The 9,351-nt window shown below is 42.9% G+C and overlaps 1 protein-coding gene across 1 annotated transcript in view; it reads left to right on the forward strand.

The window, feature by feature from the left end:
* The window catches only part of LOC308313636 (nuclear factor 7, ovary-like), a 283,858-nt gene that overhangs the window by 86,865 nt on the left and 187,642 nt on the right, over positions 1 to 9,351 (forward strand). The gene's annotated exons all lie outside the window — the stretch shown is intronic.

Here is a 9,351-nt window from a genome sequence, read left to right on the forward strand (position 1 = left end):
TCTTAAAAACACTCTGGGAGGGGGAGGGGTCTTGAAAACACTCTGGGAGGGGAGGGGTCTTAAAAACACTCTGGGAGGGGTCTTAAAAACACTCTGGAAGGGGGAGGGGTCTTAAAAACACTCTGGGAGGGGGAGGGGTCTTAAAAACACTCTGGGAGGGGGAGGGGTCTTAAAAACACTCTGGGAGGGGTCTTAAAAACACTCTGGGAGGGGGAGGGGTCTTAAAAACACTCTGGGAGGGGTCTTAAAAACACTCTGGGAGGGGGAGGGGTCTTAAAAACACTCTGGGAGGGGGAGGGGTCTTAAAAACACTCTGGGAGGGGTCTTCACCTTAAACACTTCTTCTTCACCCTAGCTGAGAGAGAGATGAAACAGAATAAAACACTCTGGGTTATTTGTACATTTTTATTTATGTTTTTGAGGGGCACTAGGTTTAATGTTTGTTTTTAGTTCAATGTTTGTTTTAAAAACGCAAATGCAATATAAAAGCGCAATTGACAACGGTCTTAGCTGTGCGTTCGAGTGAAGTCTGCGAGGGCTTGAGGTCAGTGAGGGCTCAGCCCCGCCCCTTTATGTGCCCTTTGCCAAAGTCAGCGTCGATGCCGACTTTGGCAAATTAATTACCCACAGTTCATAGCGTTACCAGGGGAATGAGGGGGATATCCTCCGAACGCCAATCATTTACGTATGCAAATTAGTTATGTAGTAGAATGTCAACAAACACAATTGTGCTTTCTCACCGTTCTCAAAAGGAAGACGGAATGGAAGGATATAAGCTATATATTTAATAACAATAATAAGGGAAACATGATGAGAAATGACTAATGAGCAAAGTAAAAGAATATGGAAATGAAATGTATAATGCATATTATTATATATGAATGTTACAACCCATATCACACAGGAAAGTGTATTTATGAAACGATCAGCTTAAATACTAAAATAAACATGATAGACATGTATAAATAGGCCAAGCATGTAGGTATACAGTCAGGCTGTGAATAAGGACAGTTTTTATAAAGTGATGCAAAGTGTCATGAATGGCGGACTCATCTTCAAAGTGCCGTCCCATTCCTTTCACAACAATGTGGAGCCCTCGCAGCCTCTCACCCTCAAGCACTTACAGCTGACGTCACTAAAGTCAATGAGGGTCCAATCAGGGCTCAGGGCTTGAGGGAGGCAATTGGGATTGGGCCGTAGGGAGCTTGTAGATCTGCTAACTTCCAGCTATTGTGTGTGTGTGCACGTGTGCGTACGTGTGCGTGTTTACACAACAGTATCAGTGGAGGATGACACCTCACGGCCCCGTACCATGAATGAATGAATGAATGAATGAATGACGTCACACACCCAGTGATGACATCATGACACTGCACTTTACAGAACTGGAAACACTACTGCTGTTTGTTAATGGCACGCACGCACTAACGCACGCACGCACGCACACACACACACACACACACACACACACACACACACACACACACACACAGAGAGAGAGATAGAGTCCACTTCATGGTACAACAGAGCAGAAACAAAGCAGAGTGTTGTTGTAAACAATGTAAACAATGGAACACTTCAGAGATCATCCTGAATGAACAGATCTAGATCCTCCTCAATGGGATTCTCCTCGATACAGTATTATCTCAGAAAGACTTCAGCTCATGAATATATAGTTACTATTTAAACTCAGTTAGCTCATGAATATACATTAGTCACTATACGTTTCTGAATGTTATGATGAATTGAACACGGTGTACCCTATGGTAAACAAATGTATTAAATGCTTTATGGTGTGGTCCACAGAGTTGCTAACCAAATGGACCCTTATTATAGATCTTTAAGTCTTGAGAGCGCAAATCTCATCCACCAATATCAAAATATTCTAAAATGTTTGGTCTGAGAGGCTAAATGTCATCAGATGGTGGTCCGTGGTTCAAATGGTTCTGAGAGGCTAAATGTCATCAGATGGTGGTCCGTGGTTCAAATGGTTCTGAGAGGCTAAATGTCATCAGATGGTGGTCCGTGGCTCAGATGGGTCTGAGAGGCTAAATGTCATCAGATGGTGGTCCGTGGCTCAGATGGGTCTGAGAGGCTAAATGTCATCAGATGGTGGTCCGTGGCTCAGATGGGTCTGAGAGGCTAAATGTCATCAGATGGTGGTTCCGTGGTTCAACCTTGATGTAAGAAAGGTTGAAAACCACTGATCTATAGGACTACATCACACTAAAGTACACTAAAGCTCACATTGCAAGGTATTGTGAGCTTATATAGATCAGCTATTTTAACCAGTTCAAGCTGTTTTGAAAGTAATAATAATAAGAACTAACTATAAACAAACACTGAACTGATCAACGATGCTAGCAGAAGAACTAGGGCTGATGTTATAGTTAATGAAATGTTGAATAACTGTACTTTACTGAGCTTTTATTTATTTCTCCATTTTGTTAACTGCAGACTGTTAATACAGTATTCAATTAGTCAATCAATCAAACAAACACACCGTTTAAAACTTTAACACACATTAAATAGAACAATTAAGCATAATGTTAAAAGCTCCTCCACTTACCAGAATAATACAGTATCGTTGTCCAATGTGTGAATGTACACAGCAGAGCCTGTTGTATGTAGACACAGTCAGTCAGTCAGTCAGTCAGTCAGTCAGCCTGCCTGTCTGTCTGCCTGTCTGTCTGTCTGTCTGTCTGTCAGTCTGTCTGTCTGCTGTCTGCCTGCCTCTGCACTCAGGACAATAATGAAGTATCTCTCTCTCTCTCTCTCTCTCTCTCTCTCTCTCTCTCTCTCTCTCTCAACACGATCGCAGCCACATTACTTCACACTTCAAGGCAGTGCTCACCGTCTTAGATGACATTACAGGTAATAAAGTAAAGATAGTCCTTAAAACAGTGATCCTAGAGTTACATTACAGGTAATTACAGGTAAAATAATAAGGTAGTGGTCCTAGATTACTGATGAAGTAAAGATTACAGGCACGCGCACAAAAACAAACCGTCTCTGTGTTTGTTGTTTGTTCTCCCTAATCATTGCACCTGTGGCTCCAACGCAAGCACACGGTGTGTTGTCCGTCTAAAGCCTGCCACCTGCTGTCCACTGATAGTACTACAACACGTAGCTCAGAGCCTCAGACTACAATAGACTGATAATCAATATATCTATCGTTTTATTGAACATGCAGGACTTTAGACTAGACTGGTAATCTATCGTTTTATTGAACATGCAGGACTTTAGACTAGACTGGTAATCAATATATCTATCGTTTTATTGAACATGCAGGACTTTAGACTAGACTGGTAATCAATATATCTATCGTTTTATTGAACATGCAGGATGTTGCATTCAAAAGTATTGATTGAACATTTAATTCACAGTAGCCTATGCAGAATGGGTAAAAAATGACAAACACATCAATTGAAAAACATGAAATCATACTATAAAGAACGTTTAAAAAAAGGGTAAACATGTACTACAGTATGGGGATAAAGTGCAGCCGTCTGCATGTGCTCTTTGAGAGCAGTTCTGAAGGAGTCTAGGGATTCACACTAGCTGGGGAGCCAGGCACCCCCCACTGTGACTATTATTAGCATATTGTTTTGCTTGTTTTTTAGAAAGAAAAAAAAAGAAAAGGGAGCATGTAAGCACTTATTTTATTCTTTTACTTGAATATTACATTGTTCAGTAGAAATAAGACACATGAACTGTTTTGTTTGAAAACCTGTAAAAGGGGTATACATACATACATATATATTTTCATTTTTTATTATTTTAAGTTAACTGACAAAAAAATGAGAGGTCTGCTCTGGTCATTAAGGTCCACAGAATGAGAGGTCTGCTCTGGTCATTAAGGTCCACAGAATGAGAGGTCTGCTCTGGTCATTAAGGTCCACAGAATGAGAGGTCTGCTCTGGTCATTAAGGTCCACAGAATGAGAGGTCTGCTCTGGTCATTAAGGTCCATAGAATGAGAGAGATCTGCTCTGGTCATTAAGGTCCACAGAATGAGAGGTCTGCTCTGGTCATTAAGGTCCACAGAATGAGAGGTCTGCTCTGGTCATTAAGGTCCACAGAATGAGAGGTCTGCTCTGGTCATTAAGGTCCATAGAATGAGAGAGATCTGCTCTGGTCATTAAGGTCCACAGAATGAGAGATCTGCTCTGGTCATTAAGGTCCACAGAATGAGAGGTCTGTTCTGGTCATTAAGGTCCACAGAATAAGAGGTCTGCTCTGGTCATTAAGGTCCACAGAATGAGAGGTCTGCTCTGGTCATTAAGGTCCACAGAATGAGAGGTCTGCTCTGGTCATTAAGGTCCACAGAATGAGAGGTCTGCTCTGGTCATTAAGGTCCACAGAATGAGAGGTCTGCTCTGGTCATTAAGGTCCATAGAATGAGAGAGATCTGCTCTGGTCATTAAGGTCCACAGAATGAGAGATGAGATCTGCTCTGGTCATTAAGGTCCACAGAATGAGAGGTCTGTTCTGGTCATTAAGGTCCACAGAATGAGAGGTCTGTTCTGGTCATTAAGGTCCACAGAATGAGAGGTCTGCTCTGGTCATTAAGGTCCACAGAATGAGAGAGATCTGCTCTGGTCATTAAGGTCCACAGAATGAGAGGTCTGTTCTGGTCATTAAGGTCCACAGAATGAGAGGTCTGCTCTGGTCATTAAGGTCCACAGAATGAGAGGTCTGCTCTGGTCATTAAGGTCCACAGAATGAGAGGTCTGCTCTGGTCATTAAGGTCCACAGAATGAGAGGTCTGCTCTGGTCATTAAAGTCCACAGAATGAGAGGTCTGTTCTGGTCATTAAGGTCCACAGAATGAGAGGTCTGCTCTGGTCATTAAGGTCCACAGAATGAGAGAGATCTGCTCTGGTCATTAAGGTCCACAGAATGAGAGGTCTGCTCTGGTCACTAAGGTCCACAGAATGAGAGGTCTGCTCTGGTCATTAAGGTCCACAGAATGAGAGGTCTGCTCTGGTCACTAAGGTCCACAGAATGAGAGGTCTGCTCTGGTCATTAAGGTCCACAGAATGAGAGATCTGCTCTGGTCACTAAGGTCCACAGAATGAGAGGTCTGCTCTGGTCATTAAGGTCCACAGAATGAGAGGTCTGCTCTGGTCACTAAGGTCCACAGAATGAGAGGTCTGCTCTGGTCATTAAGGTCCACAGAATGAGAGGTCTGCTCTGGTCATTAAGGTCCACAGAATGAGAGAGATCTGCTCTGGTCATTAAGGTCCACAGAATGAGAGGTCTGCTCTGGTCATTAAGGTCCACAGAATGAGAGGTCTGTTCTGGTCATTAAGGTCCACAGAATGAGAGGTCTGCTCTGGTCATTAAGGTCCACAGAATGAGAGATCTGCTCTGGTCATTAAAGGTACACAGAATGAGAGGTCTGCTCTGGTCATTAAGGTCCACAGAATGAGAGATCTGCTCTGGTCATTAAAGGTACACAGAATGAGAGGTCTGCTCTGGTCATTAAGGTCCACAGAATGAGAGGTCTGCTCTGGTCATTAAGGTCCACAGAATGAGAGATCTGCTCTGGTCATTAAGGTCCACAGAATGAGAGATCTGCTCTGGTCATTAAGGTCCATAGAATGAGAGGTCTGCTCTGGTCATTAAGGTCCACAGAATGAGAGAGATCTGCTCTGGTCATTAAGGTCCACAGAATGAGAGGTCTGTTCTGGTCATTAAGGTCCACAGAATGAGAGGTCTGTTCTGGTCATTAAGGTCCACAGAATGAGAGGTCTGCTCTGGTCATTAAGGTCCACAGAATGAGAGAGATCTGCTCTGGTCATTAAGGTCCACAGAATGAGAGGTCTGTTCTGGTCATTAAGGTCCACAGAATGAGAGGTCTGTTCTGGTCATTAAGGTCCACAGAATGAGAGGTCTGCTCTGGTCATTATGGTCCACAGAATGAGAGGTCTGCTCTGGTCATTAAGGTCCACAGAATGAGAGGTCTGCTCTGGTCATTAAGGTCCACAGAATGAGAGAGATCTGCTCTGGTCATTAAGGTCCACAGAATGAGAGAGATCTGTTCTGGTCATTAAGGTCCACAGAATGAGAGGTCTGTTCTGGTCATTAAGGTCCACAGAATGAGAGGTCTGCTCTGGTCATTAAGGTCCACAGAATGAGAGGTCTGCTCTGGTCATTAAGGTCCACAGAATGAGAGATCTGCTCTGCCGGAAACATTGCGAAAAAGAATTATGGACATTTCTGTATGTGTTTTCGTATACCTCACCATAGACAACCTATAATATAAGGCAACATTTTCCAAATGTCATCATGCTTGCCTTTAACCCATTCTGACCTGAGATCAGATTCTAAAAAATGTCTTCTACATCCTGACAGTTTTCTGAAAAAGATATGTTCCTATGTCAGTGGTTCTTCGATTTTTCAAAAATAGCAGACCTACAAGCTCGTAGCACGCTACTCGGTGGCGCGCTACGAGCTTGTAGATCTGCTATTTTTCAATAGCTAAAGCGTAACATAATGCTAACACCAAAACAGTATAGCAATTGTGACGTGTCAAACTATAGGCGGTTTTCATGAGCATTAGTTTTGTAGCACGAAACAGCCATAGCCGCCCGTCATCACAAATGTGATGAGGTCAGCACACTTGGGCACATTTTGGCAAAGTGGCTATGGCCGAATTTAGGCGTGTTTTTTTCGCAACGTTTCCGGCAGAGCAGGCTTCTCGCTCTGTGGACCTTAATAATGACCAAGTGAATAGATAAAAACACAAATAAAAAGTACGGCATGACTTCACAGGTTAAACCCTATTCCTTCAGCTTTTGGGCCTGTGGTTCCCCGGCTACATGTCTTTTTTTTTTTATCCCACGATTTTGTAACCCATTTTTCACCCCTGTGTCAATCATCTAATGTGATCCTGGGCTCTACACACCCTCCACCAACCTAGTCCCCATATATGGGGGACAAGGGGAGAGCAACGGACTTGAACTCATGCTTCCTTCATGCCTGGGTGTCCAAGTTGCTCCTTTACACCTGACAGGGGGGAGTTTCCCTGGTTGGACGTAGCGCGTGGAAGGAACACGTTATTCCGACCAGTTCCTTTCCCCTCCATCCGGCGCCCCGGCTGGCCAGGGGGAGGCAGTTTAGTGACCAGGATTACTGCATGTTTTTTGTGAGGGTACCTACCCTAGGGGACACGGGGAGAACATGCAAACTCCACACAGAAAGGCCCTTTCGCCAACCCGCCTTCGGGTATATGGGCACTGATGACGCGGAGGAGGAAACACGCCGCCAGCACCCACAGGGTCCCGAGCGGGAATCGAACCCAGGACCTTGTAGCTCTGAGGCGACAGCATCCGGCTACATGTCTTAATGGCAGTTGGTAGGGCGTTACACATTTGTGTGGTATAGGAGCACAATTTATTTAGTCCCTTGTCCCTTGTATTTGCACACAAGTAGGCCATTTATGGCCTATACTTGTGTGCAACAAGCAAGTAGGCACTCGACAGAGTGCAGTTCTAGTTTAGACAGTTTTTGTTTTAGACTATAGTCATTGGTTAGACCAGTCATTCATTCTACAACTATCTCAAACCCTCACCCTAACCCTAACCTCCCACGGGGCAGCACACCTAAACCTAACCTTAACCCTCACCCTAAACCTAACCTCCCACGGGGCAGCACACCTAAACCTAACCTTAACCCTCACCCTAAACCTAACCTCCCACGGGGCAGCACACCTAAACCTAACCTTAACCCATGTCTAACCAATGACTATAGTCTAAACCAGGGATACTCAAATAGATTTACCTGTGTGCCACATTACAAAAATGGCAAGGGGTCAGGGGCCAGTAGATAAAAGCTGTCTGTCTGTCTGCCTGTCTATGAGTAGCTGTCTGCCTTCCTGCCTGTCCAATTGTCCATGAGTAGCTGTCTGTCTGTCTATGAGTAGCTGTCTGCCTGCCTGCCCAATTGTCTATGAGTAGCTGTCTGTCTGTCTATGAGTAGCTGTCTGCCTTCCTGCCTGTCCAATTGTCCATGAGTAGCTGTCTGTAGCAGTGAGGAGATCTTGTAAAGGAATCTTGTTCTTTGGATGACTTTTTTTGATTACGTTGGTGGCCATTTTATCACCGGAAAGATTTGCCTCCAGGATGGAACCTATGGGAACCAGGTATATTATTATTATTATTATTATAGGAACCTATAGGTATAGGATGGAACCTATGGGGTAATTTCATCTTTCCGTGTGAATGTTGTCACCAGCTTTAACTGACTGCTACAATCTTTGTTTTGTTTGATGTATTTTGTAATGTAATACAATATTTCTTCTTTCCATTATATTTATATATAAAGTGATGCTTTACACAAATTGTTTTCTTCTTACAAAAGAATACACCAGATTTATGGAAAAAAGAACACATTTATTGCTACAACAGCGTTTTTAACATGCCTATTAGGCTGTAGTTTACTTGGCAGCCCAATATGAACTCGGGCACTTTTGAGTACACCAAGGTTGTATGTTATAAATGTTGAGTATGGGTCCCCAGCATGTAGAAACTGATGTTATAAATGTTGAGTAGGGGTCCCCAGCATGTAGAAACTGATGTTATAAATGTTGAGTATGGGTCCCCAGCATGTAGAAACTGATGTTATAAATGTTGAGTATGGGTCCCCACTGCACTGAAACGTCAGTTTCTACATGCTGGGGACCCCTACTCAACATTTCTAACATCAGTTTCTACATGCTGGGGACCCCTACTCAACATTTATAACATCAGTTTCTACATGCTGGGGACCCCTACTCAACATTTCTAACATCAGTTTCTACATGCTGGGGACCCATACTCAACATTTATAACATAAAACCTTGGTGTACTCAAAATGCCAGAGTTCATATTCTGGCAAGTGGACTACTTGTCTTAAACTGTACATATACTACTGTAGTCTACTTAAACTGTACATATACTACTGTAGTCTACTTAAACTGTACATATACTACTGTAGTCTACTTAAACTGTACATAACACTGTAGTCTAAAGTACTGCACACATACATCATAATACGGTACGTGTTGTGACAACATATTAAACAGTAAAGAATGGTTGTATTGCTCAGGGTTTGAACCATCTAAAAACTACACCTACATTTAGTCAAAGTCAAAAAGCAAGTTCATAAACGTACAATATTTGTATAAAAGATAACTTGGATAACTTAAAAAAGAAAAGAAAAAATAACATTCTATTTAAAACAATTATAATAACTCAAATATTAGAGATAAATCCTATAAAGAACTAGAACACAAGGTCTGTCGTTGGAAACCTCAGACGTTCTGATTCAAAAGCAGCAGATCTACAAGCTCTAAATGCCTCTCCAGC

This window comes from Protomyctophum bolini (genome assembly GCF_963924005.1).
Source record: "Protomyctophum bolini genome assembly, chromosome: 4".
NCBI classification, from domain to species: Eukaryota; Metazoa; Chordata; class Actinopteri; order Myctophiformes; family Myctophidae; genus Protomyctophum; species Protomyctophum bolini.